The following is a 16,299-nucleotide window of genomic DNA, read 5'->3' on the forward strand; positions in this document are numbered from 1 at the left end:
TAAAATGCTTGATTGTGTGTGTGATGTTAAGAGGTCTATTTTTTGGGTGACCTGAACATTGACTGGTTAGCAACTAACTGTTCTAACTGTCCTCTCATGTCGCAAGGATCTGTACACAATTCCTGGAAGCTGAGAATGGCATAGTTCTTTCATGGCCTGCATACTCACCAGACATGTCACCCATTGAGCATTTTGGGATGCTCTGGATCAACATGTACGACAGCGTGTTCCAGTTCCCATCAATATCCAGCAACTTTGCAAAGTCTTTGAAGAGGAGTGGGACAACATTCCACAGGCCACAATCAACAGCCTGATCAACTCTATGCGAAGGACATGTCACGTTGCATGAGGCAAGTGGTGGTCACACCGGATACTGACTGGTTTGCTGATCCGTGCCCCTASCTTTTTTTTAAGGTATCTGTGACCAACAGATGCACATCTGTATTCCCAGTCATGTGAAATACATAGACTAGGGCCTAATGAATGTATTTAAATTGACCGATTTCCTTATATYAACTGTAACTCAGTCAAATATTTGAAATTGTTGCATGTTGCGTTTATATTTTTGTTCAGTATACAATCCATCCAATTTATAAAGCCCCAAAACTAGGCTCCGGGTTTAGCTAAATATAAATTGTAAGAGAAGAGAGCTCTGCTTGTCAATTAAAGTGTCAACTCGAGTGATGATATTGTAATAGTTAATTTCCTTGAGAACCAAACTGCACCTGTTATACTGGGCATGGAGAAGCGCGGTCCCGAGTGAAATTTGTGGGCGCGCTCTTTATGGCACGTCGCAAAAGAGGGGGAGCAAACTGMCACGAGCCTACCGTCGTTGTCAGGGACGGGGTGCATCTGTGGAAAAAAAGATAGGACATAACAATAGCATCATCCAGTTTCGGTGTACATTGATCCAGGGTGCGTCATAGAAAACGAACACGAACATGGCGCTCCTTTATATAACATAATGTACACGACACATGGAATGGCCAATATATTTTTTTGTTTGCTGGACTACGAAGAAGAGTGTACAATAAAATGGAGTGGTAGGGGGGTAAAGGCGCGCTGTCTCCATCATAGGGAGGCGCGTCCACCTGCTGATACAGGGAGTCCGGGCTTGGGAAAAATATGGTGAGGTCGCACTCGCTGCATTGAGGAGAAGATACAGTTTCCATCTGTCAAATAAATAACTGTAAATGGAATGATGGCGACGGGAAAAGCGCAGCCCGTGTGAAAAGAGAGGTAAGTTAAATGTTGTACAATGACGAATATGGTTCTCAGCTCAGGGCAACACACTTGCATAAAGAATATGCAACGTCAAATAGCCTACAATTTCTTCGGCTGCATTCGAGAGAAAAGGGGGGAGGGTATTTCATGTATCACGTTAAATCAACATTAATCTGTTGTGTTTGTATCTTTAAGAATGTATTTAATTGAATACAGTTACTTCACTTTTAAACTGTGCAGAAAAGCAATTGTCATAAAATGCATTGAAAGACAACATTCCTTATTAAGAAAAAAGTGATACCCTACATTGGAGCATTAGAGGTACCAGCAAACTGCACCCCATATCCCATCCCCCAAAACACACAGACACACAACACACAGGCAATATGAGAATTGTCAGTCCAGATCCTGGACAACCTTTGCAGTATTTGGCAGTGCTTAGTTCAATAAACAAGATGCTTAAACTTGAACATTTCACTGAATAATGTGCTCCCCTTGGCATGAAATCGACCATTGCTCTGTGCTCCCAGATTCATTTATTTTCAGCATGGAGTTCCCAGCTTTTCTTCTTTCCCTGTGGTTAGATGCTGTGTTCAATTTCCGTTCATATTTGTATGTGACATAAGGTCAGACCTGTCGAACTCGCATAAATACACTCTTAGGGTTTACAAAAAGGACAAGCAAATAAAAATTGTCTCAACATTATTGTTATTACAGTATTATTATCATTGTAAGATGTAATCTCTATCCTACTTCTCACATGGATGGCAATAACATATATGGAGCTCTCTGCCAAATTGCAGGGATAGCTCAACTAAATGATTCACCCTCTTTCCAGAATAATGCCTGGATAAAGCTATCTTTCACAGGTGGTTGTCCCTAAGAGGCAGAGTTTAACTCAACAACATTCCTTTGTGAAAGGGCTGGGGAATTGTTTATCAGGCTTAATTATGCACAAGTGTTAATTTGAAATTGAAGGTCATTTTTTTGGTTTCATGTTTTTGAAAATACAGTAGATAAGAGGACGAAATACACCCTCTTAATTTAGCCCAGAGTGTCCCCAACAATCGGCACTGAAAATCCTTTCATTTGATCAGGTCTGTATATCAACTCAAGCAGGGTTCCTGCTAAGAGCTACCCATCCCAGTGCCAGACCTAGTACGTTTCCTTTACTGTCCCAAGGTGTTGTTTGGTTGCCCAGCCCCAGGTCACTCCATTGATGTTATAAGGTACTAAAATAGTTTTGAAGAAATATGCTGTTTTTCCCCATCCCATTTTGCCTATTATGTTTGAAAGTGAATAGGATTAGGCATGTTCAGGGTGAGACAACAACAATCCACTTAATGTAGTCCTCTGTGCCTCCGTTCTATGGGTTTTGTCTTCCTTACTTCAGCAGCCCAAGGTTCTCAGAGAGAACTAGAGAGAGAGCAGGTCCTTGAAGGCTGGGCTGCACACAGCACTGCATTGTGTTTATCTGAAAGTAGTGCCAGAGGGGGAGGAGCGAGGCTGCCTGGGAGGTTGGGTGAAAGGTTGTACCAATACCTGGGCAGACGTCACACTGATTAACACATTTCAGTCTTCTATATAGGAGCCGGTATGTATGGTATCAACCGGTATTTCCCACCAGTTAAAATGACCATACAGAACATGAACAGACATGTTTTCATACGATTTAACCTGTTGAATAGTGGGCAAATGTTTTTGTGCCTGGTTATCTGTCATTCATTCATTAATTCACTCAGAGATAACCCCCTCCCTCCCTCAGTACTGCATTGTTGCGGTGACTGGTGCTGCTCGGCATCGGAGGGAGTTGAGGTAGCATGCTGTAATTAACAGAAAGGTAACGACCCCGTGAGATGGGTGGCTCAGCCCTTTTTGATTACTTTCATGACACCAGGGAAAGAGTCTGAACTGAGCTTCCTCTCTAGTGGGACAGACAGACAGACACTAGAGCAGAGCAGAGTGCTGAGATCTTTAGCTGCCCATGCTGGGCCTGTAACATTCACAATGCTTCTAACCACTATCCTCCTCACTGGCAGGCAGATACAAACACCAACCCCACTGCTGTGGTCCTGGATGACTCTTGTCTTTCTCTCTATGTCAAATTATGAAGGAATCACTAGCTGTATTTCTTTATTGAAAATATCCTCTGTGAGACTTTTGCATATGGTATTATACACTGAGTATACAAAACATTAAGAGCACCTGCTCTTTCCATGACATAGATTGACCAGGTGAATCCAGGTAAAAGCTATGAGCCCTTATTTATGTCACTTGTTAAATCCACTTCAGTTAGTGTAGATGAAGGGGAGGAGACAGGTTAAAGAATGATTTTTAAGCCTTGAGACATGTATTGTGTATGTGTGCCATTCAGAGGGTGAATGGGAAAGACACAAGATTTAAGTGCCTTTGAACAATYTATGCTAGTAGGTGCCAGGCGCAGCAGTTTGTGTCAAGAACTGCAACAGGTTTTTGTCACAGTTTCCTGTGTGTATCAAGAATGGTCCACCACCCAAAGAACATCCAGCCAACTTGACACCACTGTGGGAAGCATTGGAGTTAACCAATGGCGGTTTTAGCACGTCAATCTRGGTGGGGCAAACAAATTATAATGTGGGATGCATGCCAGCAAAGCTACTACACAACACAACACTAAACAATACATTAATTGCACTATAACGGTGACAAACGGTGCCCACAAACTGTTAGGGCCTACCTAAAGCTGTCCCAACAGCAGAGTCCCAACAGCAGTCCCAACACCTTACCACTGCTACACCTGGCTATCAGCAGAGCCTTGTCTGGCAGCTAAACAGTTAATTCAGCCTCATTTACTGCCTTTCAGCCTCATCTACTGCCTTGTTTAAACAAATGTGGTTTCTATTGATAATTGAGATGTACAAAATATGGAATAAGGGCGGATAAGATGCAATCCGTAATTTCGATTAAGACATTAATGAGAAAGCTTGGACGTACGTAGTCAGTATAACTATTTGTTCAGCACTTTTGAAATGTACAGRGACAGAATTCAGAACATGGGCCGTTCTTACAGTGTTCTCCCTGTACACCAAGTCAGAACCGTAGGATAAATAAAGGGGGCATATAAGCAGACAATGAAAGCTCTTACAGTATTTGATGATTACATTTCTCAAAAACAGGTTATAGGCTACATGTGCACCACCAAGTCAGAACAGTAGGCGAAATTAAGAGGTGAAAGACCAAATTATTAGGGTGAGGCACATGGGCTACTAACAGCTTACTACACAACATACACTTAGTATTACTTTCTTAGCTACAGTATACATATCTCCCTGGCATATTACATCATTTATGCAGCAYCATACAAAACATTTTTGGACTCACTTTTTTGTGCTGTGCTCACTTGAACAGGAAGGTGGCGCAGCGGTCCTTCGTGGGCAAATTTTGTCATCAAACTTTGTCATCAAAGTCTGGCATTCTCTGGATTTATGGTGCTTTCAAGACAACTGGGAACTCAACTGGAAAAAGTTGAATCATGATGACATCATTGATCTTCTGGTCGTAGCTCTAGAAAGAGGCCTGAGATCCCGATTTACAATTCGGAGTTGGATGAAAGTTCAAAACGTATTTTTCCAGTTGAAGCTCGTTTTTCCCGAGTTCCCAGTTATCTTGAACTCACGAAAGTCAGATTTTGTAGTTCTGAGTTAACAGTTGTTTTGAGCGAGGCACAAATCATGCTTCATTGACAGCATGGCCAATGATGAATGTATATCATTTTAAACTAGGAAAAGAGATCATTAAACTTAGACTTGGGACCACACAGCCACTCCACTGAATAGCAGGCTAATAATTGCTTTGCAATGCTTGCAGTTATCCACTGATTCCTTCCAAACCACTCATTGTTGAATTTGCAATTTCCAACTTGTTGTGTAATGTTTATGTCCAATGGCCGATGAGCACCGATATGTTTTATCTATAATTATTTATCTTCATATGACAAGGATTTAAAAGGATTTGCCAGTAGATTGTTGAATTGATTCATGATGATGACTGCTAGCTAAGATTTTGAAAGTATGATGTTGATAGTCCAATCAAAGCTACTGTAGATATAACGTGATTTGACTTAATTTTATCTGTGGCCAATGACCTTGAGCCTTCTTGGATGAGCACTTCTAATGTAACTCTATGGCAGCACCCAAGGGGCTTGAATTTTCGATCTCTACCGTTAGACTTGGTGGTGACGTAGTGTTCCCACGAGTGACAGAACACTGAGCCAATCACGGGGCAATGCTCCGTATCTTCTGCTTGCCCCACCACCACAGAAATCACTGAGCTAGGCTGAAACACCTGCATTATGGAGCTGCCTTATTAGGGTTGCACACTTTGGGGAATATTCAGAGGTGGAAACCTTCTGTGAGAATTAACGGGAATATATGGGAATTAACGAGTATATATGTGAATTAATGGAAATATATGCAAAGTAATATTAATACCATTTAAATGTAGATGTTGTTTGCATAGCATATATTTACCATATCATATGGAGACAGGAACATAAACCTTTTACATGATCATAAGTAGATATAACTYCAAATTATTAAATCCTTCCAATACAAATTTTTAAAAACAATTTAGTTTTTACAATTTACGAATTGAACTTTAATGAAATGAGTTGACTCTTTGCATGGGATGATTTCACTGAACAACAAAGAAAGGGAATATTGAATGATCCCCAATGATTCATCGCATCTCCCAAAAACGTTTTCAACATACATCTGTGAATAATAGTCTAGAAACTAAAGCTTTGGTTGTCTTCCTCTCAGGCTTCCATGTCTTCTCCCTGGACCTCCTCAATGCCTACCTCTTGAACATCAGACTCTGAGGACTCATCTTCACTGTCACTTTCCAACCTTGTTGAGGATGACAACGAGCCATCCTCAACAAGGTTGGAAAGTGACAGTGAAGACACTGAAAAACAGACGCCTCACAAGTCCTCAGTGAAGACAGTTTCTCAAACTAGACACTCTAATGTACTTGTCCTCTTGCTCAGTTGTGCACCGGGGCCTCCCATTCCTCTTTCTATTCTGGTTAGAGCCAGTTTGCTCTGTTCTGTGAAGGGAGTAGTACACAGCATTGTACGAGATCTTCAGTTTCTTGGCAATTTCTCGCATGGAAAAGCCTTCATTTCTCAGAACAAGAATAGACTGATGAGTTTCAGAAGAAAGTGCTTTGTTTCTGGTCAATTTGAGCCTGTAATCGAACCCACAAATGCTGATGCTCCAGATACTCAACTAGTCTAAAGATGGCCAGTTTTATTGCTTCTTTAATCAGGACAACAGTTTTCAGCTGTGCTAACATAATTGCAAAAMAGTTTTCTAAGGATCAATTAGCCTTTTAAAATGATAAACTTGGATTAGCTAACACAACGTGCCATTGGAATACAGGAGTGATGGTTGCTGATAATGGGCCTCTGTACGCTGTATGTAGATATTCCATAAAAAGTCATTTACAACATTGACAATGTCTACACTGTATTTCTGATCAATCTTATGTTATTTTAATGGACAAAAAATTTGCTTTTCTTTCAAAAACAAGAACATTTCTAAGTGACCCCCAAACTTTTGAACGGTAGTGTATATATATTTTTACATTGTTTGCAAACTGATATGTAGCACGTATTAATGCCAAAATAACATGCAAAACAGGCAAGCCCCCCCCCCCCAAAAAAAAAGAAATGCGGGTCTCAAAACAGGCTGACAGAATGCCAAGAGTGCAAAGCTGTCATCAAGGCAAAGGGTGGCTACTTTGAAGAATCTCAAATATCTCAAAACACTTTTTGGTTGCTACATGATTCCATATGTGTTATTTCATAGTTTTGATGTCTTCACTATTATTCTTCAATGTAGAAAATAGTACAAATAAAGAAAAAACTTGAATAAGTGGGCGTGTCCAAACTCTTGACTGGTACTGTATATACACACAAATCTAAAGTAAAGGAATGGAATTAAGAATATATAAATATTTGGATAAGCAATGTCGGAGCGGCATAGACTAAGATACAGTAGAATAAAATAGAATACGGCATATACATATGAGATGAGTAATGCAAAATATGTAAACATTATTAAAGTGACTAGTGTTCCATTATTAAAGGAAGTGATTTCAAGTCTATGTATATAGGGCAGCAGCCTCTAAAGTGCTAGTGATGGCTATTTAACAGTCTGATGGCCTTGAGATAGAAGCTGTTTTTCAGTCTCTCTGTCCCAGCTTTGCACCTGTACTGACCTCGCCTTCTGGATGATAGCAGAGTGAACAGGCAGTGGCTTGGGTGGTCCTTGATGATCTTTTTGGCCTTCCTGTGACATTAGGTGCTGTAGGTGTCCTGGAGGGCAGGCAGTTTGCCCCCGGTGATGCATTCGGCAGACCGCACCACCCTCTGGAGAGCCCTGTGGTTGCGGGCAGTGCAGTTGCTGTGCCAGGCGGTGATACAGCCTGACAGGATGCTCTCAATTGTGCATCTGTAAAAGTTTGTGAGGGTTTTAGGTGCCAAGCCAAATTTTTTCAGCCTCCTGATGTTGAATACACTGTCTGCGTGGGTGGACCATTTCAGTTTGTCAGTGATGTGTACGCCAAAGAACTTTAAGATTTCCACCTTCTCCACTGTGGTCCCGTCGATGTGGATAGGGGGGTGCTCCTTCTGCTGTTTCCTGAAGTCCACGATCAGCTCCTTTGTTTTGTTGACGTTGAGTGAGAGGTTATTTTCCTGACACCACACTCCCAGGGCCCTTACTTCCTCCCTGTAGGCTGTCTCGTCATTGTTTGTAATCAGGCCTACTACTATTGTGGCGTCTGCAACCTTGATGATTGAGTTGGAGMRATGCGTGGCCACACAGCCATGGGTGAACAGGGAGTACAGGAGGAGGCTGAGCATGCACCCTTGTGGGGCCACTGTGTTGAGGATCATCGAAGTGGAGGTGTTGTTTTCTACCTTCACCACCTGGGGGCGGCCCGTCAGGAAGTCCAGGACCTAGTTGCACAGGGCCGTGTTCAGACCCTAGGGCCCTGGGCTTAATGATGAGCTTGGAGGGTACTATGGTGTTGAATGCTGAGCTATAGTCAATGAACAGCATTCTTACATAGGTATTCCTCTTGTCCAGATGGCAGTGTGCAGTGTGATGGCGATTGCATCGTCTGTGGATCTATTGGCGCGGTAAGCAAATTGACTGTGAGCTTGTGTGGCCTACTACTTCGCGGCTGAGCCGTTGTTGCTCCTAGACGTTTCTACTTCACAATTTCAGCACTTACAGTTGACCAGGGCAGAAATTTGACGGACTGACTTATTGGAAAGATGGCATTCTATGACGGTGACACTTTGAAAGTCACTGAGCTCTTCAATAAGGACATTCTACTGCCAGTGTTTGTCTATGGAGATTGCATGGCTGTGTGCACGATTTTATACACCTGTCAGCCATGGGTTTGGCTGAAATTGCCAGATCCACTAATTTGAAGGGGGATCCACATACTTTTGTACATATAGCGGTAACTCAGGGGAAAAAACGAGGTCAAATCATGACGTTGGTGATATTCAGTTTGAAAAGTCTGCCCTCTAGAAAGATGCCTGAGTGTCCGACTTGGAATTCCGAGTTGGATGACCGTTCAAATCTATTATTCCCAGTTGGATCTCATTTCTATTTCCGATTTCCCAGTTGCTTTGAACGCACTGAAGTCTGAAGTCGGATATATAGGAGTTCCCAGTTGTTTTGAACACAGCATTAGTCTCAGTGGAGGGAGGAAGAGAGCAGCAGAGGGTCCGCCTCTCACGGTCCCTGTTCTCTCCTTCTTTTCCTCCGGTGAGACTGACCAGTTTTTGCACCTACTGTTGGCCCCTTTATCGTTGGCTTTTCTCCAGAAATGTTTGGTGATCGACTAGCAATGCCTGGAAGATCGACCAGTCAATCGACCAGTTGGCGACCACTGACTTAGAAGTTAAATCATAGGGATTTTTTTTACACACTGGCAGAACATAGGCTTTCACCAAATCGACTGGAGTTTCATGATTTTTATTTCTGGGGGTGGATTATCCCTTTTAATGTTTTGTATACTCAGTGTATATTAATAAGGCATAAATATGGCACACACACTCTAAAAAGAACTAACATTTTGTAGATTCCCTAAGGCTTCCAGGCATTAGAGAGTTAGAAGCAGTGAAGACAGTTGTTACATCTGTACCTTTAGAAAAAAAAAAAATTCTCTCAGCTCCACCCTTATTTGCTAAATAACCTATTACCAATGTCTCTTAGCTGAGGACTCTTGCACGTTTCTATTATTAACAAATATSTGACTATTGGCTTTGGTTCACAATGATATTTAGGGAGAAGGTGTTGCTATTGTAGGCTGAGTGCATGTTGGCATTCTGGGCTGTTGCAGAATGTCAGGCTGTCCGTCAGAGGTCTTTCTGTAAAGAGGCCCTAGTGCTGTTGTTGTAGGGGCATGCACTCAGAGAGGATTGGCAAGAGGCTTTTGTGTGTGTGTGTCCCCCCCCCCCCTTGAAAATTGAGCCTCCAGTTTAATGCACTAGAGCTGTGAAGGGGGAGGAGTCGTTCTGCCAGCCATTAATGACTTGCGTCATCAGAAAAGTTCCTCCTTGCATTCAGACAAAAAAAATGTTTCACGTATCTATTTTGAAAGGGCCCAAGTTTCAAAGGTACGGCTGTTGTTATATCCTGTCTCTCACAATCAGATACCTCAACATTTTGGTTAACTTCTCAGGTCAACCTCTCAGTAAWTGACCATACTCTCCAGTCTCTCAGTCAGTGTTTCCTCAATTACATGTTGTATTGATACAGTGCATTCGGAAAGTATTCAGACCCCTTGACTTTTTCCACATTTTGTTCACATAAGTATTCACACCCCTGAGTCAATACATGTTAGAATCACCATTGGCAGCAATTACAGCTGTGAGTCTTTCTGGGTAAGTCTCTAAGAGCTTTGCACACCTGGATTGTACAATATTTGCACATTATTCTTAAAAAATATATATTTCAAGCCGATTTAAGCAACTCCAGTGTATATTTGGCCTTGTGTTTTAAGTTATTGGTGTGCTGACTGGTGAATTTGTCTCCAAGTGTCTGTTGGAAAACATACAGCACCAGCTTTTCCTCTAGGTTTTTGCCTGTGCTTAGATCTATTCCATTTCTTTTCATCCTAAAAAACTCCCCATCCTTGCTGATGACAAGTATACCCATAACATGATGCAGCCACCACCATGCTTGAAAATATCAAGAGTGGTACTCAGTGATGTGTTGTGTTGGATTTGCATCAAACATAACGCATTGTATTCAGGACATAAAGGTTATTTCTTTGCCACATTTTTGCCGTTTTAATTTAGTGCCTTATTGTAAAATGTTTATTCTGTCCAGGCTTCCTTCTTTTCACTCTGTCTATTAGGTTAGTATTGTGGAGTAACTACACAATCCATCCTCAGTTTTCTCCTATCACAGCCATTAACCAGTAAAACGTTACAAAATGTAATCGGAAATGTAATCTACTTAATCCCCCAAAGTAATGATTTATTATGAGAGGGCCATAAACAATAACTAGTAATGCTGCATACTCCAAGAAAGGTTCAAATCTCACCTTTCTGGTAAAAAGGGTTATAAATTGCTGTGGTGTAGTCATTTTTGAGGACACAAGCTCAAGTATCCAGTACAAATATGATAAAAATATGAAAATATGAAATATTTTATGATGTATTTCCTATTCTACAAAACTGTATGACTAAGGCTTGAAATGACATATATGCTTTCTAAATATAGTATAATCAAATTATAAATTGAATAACTATAAGATTTCACCTTCCTTATAACTGTAAGATGCATATTTGTATGTCTAGTGTTAGAGAAAATGTGCATATTTTCTAAAGGTCTCTCTTGATKAAAACGTCTGCCCCCATTGCTGTGAACTTCTCACAGAGCTCTAGTGTGGCTTCATGAACTCATTAGGAACTCACCTTTCATCTCATATTAATCGTGGCTCATATTAGACTACTGGCTCTAAATCGATCTCTGAATGTGCTTCAGCGACAAAATCACTCTCTCCTGCTGCGCTACGATGTAAGGAGTCAAGGCTTATGCATTGTTTGTGGCTGTGACGTAGGGTTCAGCAAGGAGTTGATGGAAAGTCTGAAGAGCCAATGAAATGGTAGGAGGGACATCCCAGATTCTAGTGGTGACAGATTTCACATCCTGCTTCACACAGGCAAAAGAGACATACTCCTGCGTCTGTGAGAATCAGGGCTAACGCTCAATGCAAGCCGTTCCAATCTATGGTGTCCACAGATCGATTTATAAGTGAAAATGTTGTTCAGAACCAGTWCCAGAACCAAGCAGTTCTCCAAAACAGGGGACATTAAAACCTCTTAGTTGTCGACTCTGTAACTGTTTTAAAGTCACCATTGGCCTCATGGTGAAATCCCTGAGTGGTTTCCTTCCTCTCCGACAACTGAGTTAGGAAGGACGTCTGTATCTTTGTAGTGACTGGGTGTATTGATACACCATCCAAAGTGTAATTAATAATTTCACCATGCTCAAAGGGATATTCAATGTCTGCTTTTTTTTTTACCCATCTACCAATACAGTAGGTGCCCTTCTTTGCGAGGCATTGGAAAACCTCCCTGGTCTTTGTGGTTGAATCTGTATTTGAAATTCACTGCTCAACTCAGGGACCTTACAGATAATTGTATGTGTGGGGTCGAGAGATGAGGTAATCATTCAAAAATCATGTTAAACATTATTATTGCACACAGAGTGAGTCCATGCAACTTATGTGACTTGTTAAGCAAATGTTTACTCCTATTTAGGCTTACCATAACAAATGGATTGGATACGTATTGACTCAAGACATTTCAGCTTTTCATTATGAATTAATTTGTAAAAATGTATAAAATCATAATTCCACTTTGACATGATGGCATGTTGTGTGTAGGCCAGTGACACAAAATATCAATTGAATCCATTAAATTCAGGCTGTAACACAACAAAATATGGAAAAAGTCAAGGGGTTTGAATACTTTCTGAAGGCGCTGTAGGTTAAAGTTCAGTGGTGCATAGGTCATAGGTTTGATTAACCTTTAAGCGGTGTAGGGATAAAAAGTTGTACTCAATGTTGTTCTGCTACTTTTTATTTGATTTAACTAGGCAAGTCAAATTCTTATTTACAATGACGGCCTACCCCGGCCAAATCCTCCCCTAACCCGGATGATGCTTTGCCAGTTGTGCGCTGCCCTATGGGACTCCCGATCACGGCTGGTTGTGATACAGCCCGGGATCAAACCAGGGTCTGTAGTGATGCCTTTAGCACTGAGATGCTAGCACTGAGATGCAGTGCCTTAGACAGCTGCGCCACTCGGGAGCAAAATGGCTAGAAACGTATCATCTTTTCAAACCCTACATCGAGCATATGATAAAGAAAATGCAAATACTACCTCCCACAAAGAAATTGACGGCATAGACATTTACCTTTATGTACTGTAATTCTGTCAGGACCTTTGCATAACACTTTTATTGAGGATTAACTAATATTCCTAAAATTCCTTTCTCCAGCCTCGTGGACATACAGTACAATCGAACCATGGTACACAATACATCATTATTCAGATAAATCTTCAAGGCTTGAAAAAGAATAATGACTTTCAGCTGGTTTTCCCTTCTTCCATAACTCCTTGTCTGGGGGGGGACTGTCTAGTCCATCTAGTTTCAGTCTTAAGGATGGCTCTAATGCTGGATAAATATTAATAAAACATTTTATAAAAAGAGTTTGCTGAAGGAGCTGCTGTCAGGCCCGTCCATCAGTAGAAGCGGAGGCACCTCCTCGGAGAGAGGACCGGCCCTGGCCCTGCTCAAATCAATTGCTGTTTACTAGGCTTTGTACTGCCCTGCCCTTGGGCTGCTCAGCGTTATTTATATTGCCCACTCTTTATTCGGCTCCTTCATTTTTGTTTGGGGCGAAGATGAGAGATATCAAACAAAGACCTTCCACAAAACCGTGCGGAGGGAATTAGAGGAGCTATAATATTGAACAACAGTTATTGTTGTCCCCAGTCTGAGCCTCAGGTACAGTACTATTATGGGAGTCTTTACCAATCCAATGTACCGATGATTCTGTAGATGCCAAATGCTTGTCATCTTCTCCTCTCACTATGCTACTGACTAATTATGTCAGCACGTCATCACACCAAATATAAGTAGAAAAGGGCTCTGTAGCAATTTGAGCCTCTTTGTTCATCAGCATTTTGTTCTCTATTACTGAGGAGTAATAGATTACAGCGCTCCAAGATCTTCTGAGGATAGTTGGTTTGATAGGATATGAAAATGGAACTGAAAAGGAATTCAGTTAGATGGCAAACCTAAAGCTCTAGATTCACACACTCTGTTCCTTCCTCTCTGCATCCTCTGAGCTTTTGACCCACAGCTCTCTGTCTCTGTCTCTGTCTCTGTCTCTGTCTCTGTCTCTGTCTCTGTCTCTGTCTCTGTCTCTGTCTCTGTCTCTGTCTCTCTCTCTCTCTCTCTCTCTCTCTCTCTCTCTCTCATACTCACACACACACCAGCTCACTGGCATTTGAGCTGAGTGACAGAGCAGCCCATCGGTACAGTAATTGGTATTCAGAAGGGCAGCTGGGATGCACGCCTCGCAGACAGAGGGGGAATTTAGTGAGTCAATACACTGCTTCATTAGAGCTGTGAGTCACCACGCCATGCTTCATTTGTTTGTATTTGTCCAGTACTCTATCAGGAGAAATCAACACCTCCTCCCATGCAACATGCCTAACCCCATGCTAACCTCTGATTGGTGGTTAACTGCTCCCCTGCTCATTATTTACCCAGGAAGATATTTACTGTGGTACAGTGATTGAGAGGTGGCGTCAATATGCTCACAGTTACACATCCACACCAGAGCTGTACTGTATGTCCTTTGTACTGTATTGGCCAGAAGGACAGTTTATCTCAGAATACATCTCATCCTGAGGCAGAGGCCTTAAACCCTTGAGTCTAGGATTTTATTTAATCTCTTACAACAAATATGTTTAATTCATCACAATATTTTCATATTTTAACATAATCCAGGCTACTGGGTGCTGAATATGTTACAATATGATTATATCAGAAGATAAAGTGGGAGTATTCGGCTCCAGGAAAGAAATTGAAATGTATGAATGAAGCTGTTTTCTTCAGCAACAATGATAATCAAACCAAAGTACTGTCAACCAATAGTGAATTGTTCACAACACTATCTGAAATATTAGTGTTTCATTTACGTTAAGCGTGAGCAAGCCAGATGGCTTATTATGATTTTAGTGCTTTCTTTTTTTCAGTTATCCATTTTTTTTGAAGACTGATATACCAAATAAACATCATTATTAAACTAAATTAACAAAGTAAACAGGTTTTAAGATCTATCGAAAAGTACAGTATCACAGAATAATTGTGTATGTGCAATGTAATTTGTGTGTTTGTGTATTCGTGCGTGCGTGCATGTYTATTCCTCCAATTTACTCAAAATATTTCCCTTATGAGTCCTTTGTTTAATTTCTAACCCCCATTTTAACCCCCTTACATGGAGAGGCAACACAATGCCACAGATGTCTCAAGTTTTGAGAGAGCAAGCAAATTGGCATGCTGACTGCAGGAATGTCCACCAAAGCTGTTGCCAGATGATTGAATGTTCATTTCTCTACCATAAGCCGCATCCAACGTCATTTTAGAGAGTTTGGCAGTATGTTCAACCGGCCTCACAACCGCAGACCACCTGTATGGCGTCGTGTGGGTGAGCGGTTTGCTAATGTGAACATTGTGAACAGAGTGCCCCATGGTGGTGATTGGTTATGGTATAGGCAGACATGGACAATGAACACAATGAACACTACACACAACACAATGAACACTACGGACAATGAACACAATTGCATTTGATCAATGTCAATTTGAATGCACAGAGATACCGTGACAAGATCCTGAGGCCCATTGTCGTGCCATTCATCTGCTGCCATCACCTCATGTTTCAGCATGATAATGCACAGCCCTATGTCGCAAGAATCTGTAKACAATTCCTGGAAGCTGAAAATGTCCTAGCTCTTCCATGGCCTGCAGACTCACCAGACATGTCACAGATTGAGCATGTTTGGGATGCTCTGGATCGACGTGTACGACAGCGAGTTCCAGTTCCCGCCGATATCCAGCAACTTCCCACATCCATTGAAGAGGAGTGGGACATTCCACAGGCCACACTCAACAGCCTGATCAACTCTATGCGAAGGAGATGTGCCATGCTGCATGAGGAAAATGGTGGTCACACCATATACTGACTGGTTTTCTCATCCACGCCCCTACCTTGTATTAAGCTATCTGTGACCAACAGATGCATATCTGTTTTCCCAGTCATGTGAAATCCATAGATTAGGGCCTAATGAGTTTATTTCAATTGACTGATTTCTTAATATGAACTGTAACTCAGTAAAATCTTTGAAATTGTTGCATGTTGTGTTTATATTTTTGTTCAGTATATTAGTCCTTTTCACAATGCCCTCCTGAAAACATGTTTTGAAAACTCTAGATACTAAAGATACACTCTAAACTGGATGAAGTGGCAAGTTCATTTGTGATAGACATGTCTCACTCTGTAGAGTTGTTTTTATTTCCGTCATTTGTGGCATCAGGCACCCTGGAATGAAGTCTTTGTGCTTTATAATGGAAAAGTTATCACATTTGTGACTGTAAAAGGAAAAACTAATTTCAAAAGCCCTGGGACGAGGGCCGTTTGCATGTTAATGAGCATATTGAGCTTTTGCTCCTTTGTTACAGTCACCATGTTTTTCCTTCTTGTGTCCTCTGGTTTGATCTGAAATAAAATGATAATCATACGCATGATGACAAATAAGTTGTGACAATGGAGGACAAAGGGATATGCAGTCACCAGCAATTCTGTTTTTGCTTGTTTTTTTTCTTGCACTGGAAATGTGGGAAGAATATAATTCATTTCTTCAATGATGTACAAAATGTACACAATACATGAAGGCCTAAATTATATACTCTATTAGATTATACT

The 16,299-nt window shown here is 41.3% G+C and overlaps 1 protein-coding gene across 1 annotated transcript in view; it reads left to right on the top strand.

The window, feature by feature from the left end:
* Positions 1–818: 818 nt before the first annotated feature.
* Positions 819–16,299, top strand: part of LOC111981218 (neurite extension and migration factor-like) — a 76,008-nt gene continuing 60,527 nt past the window's right edge. Inside the window, exon 1 of the mRNA XM_024012388.2 lies at positions 819–1,239. The gene's annotated coding sequence lies outside the window, so the exon portion shown is untranslated. The remainder of the gene's footprint in view (positions 1,240–16,299) is intronic.

Source organism: Salvelinus sp. IW2-2015, linkage group LG20 (genome assembly GCF_002910315.2).
Source record: "Salvelinus sp. IW2-2015 linkage group LG20, ASM291031v2, whole genome shotgun sequence".
Lineage (NCBI taxonomy): Eukaryota > Metazoa > Chordata > Actinopteri > Salmoniformes > Salmonidae > Salvelinus > Salvelinus sp. IW2-2015.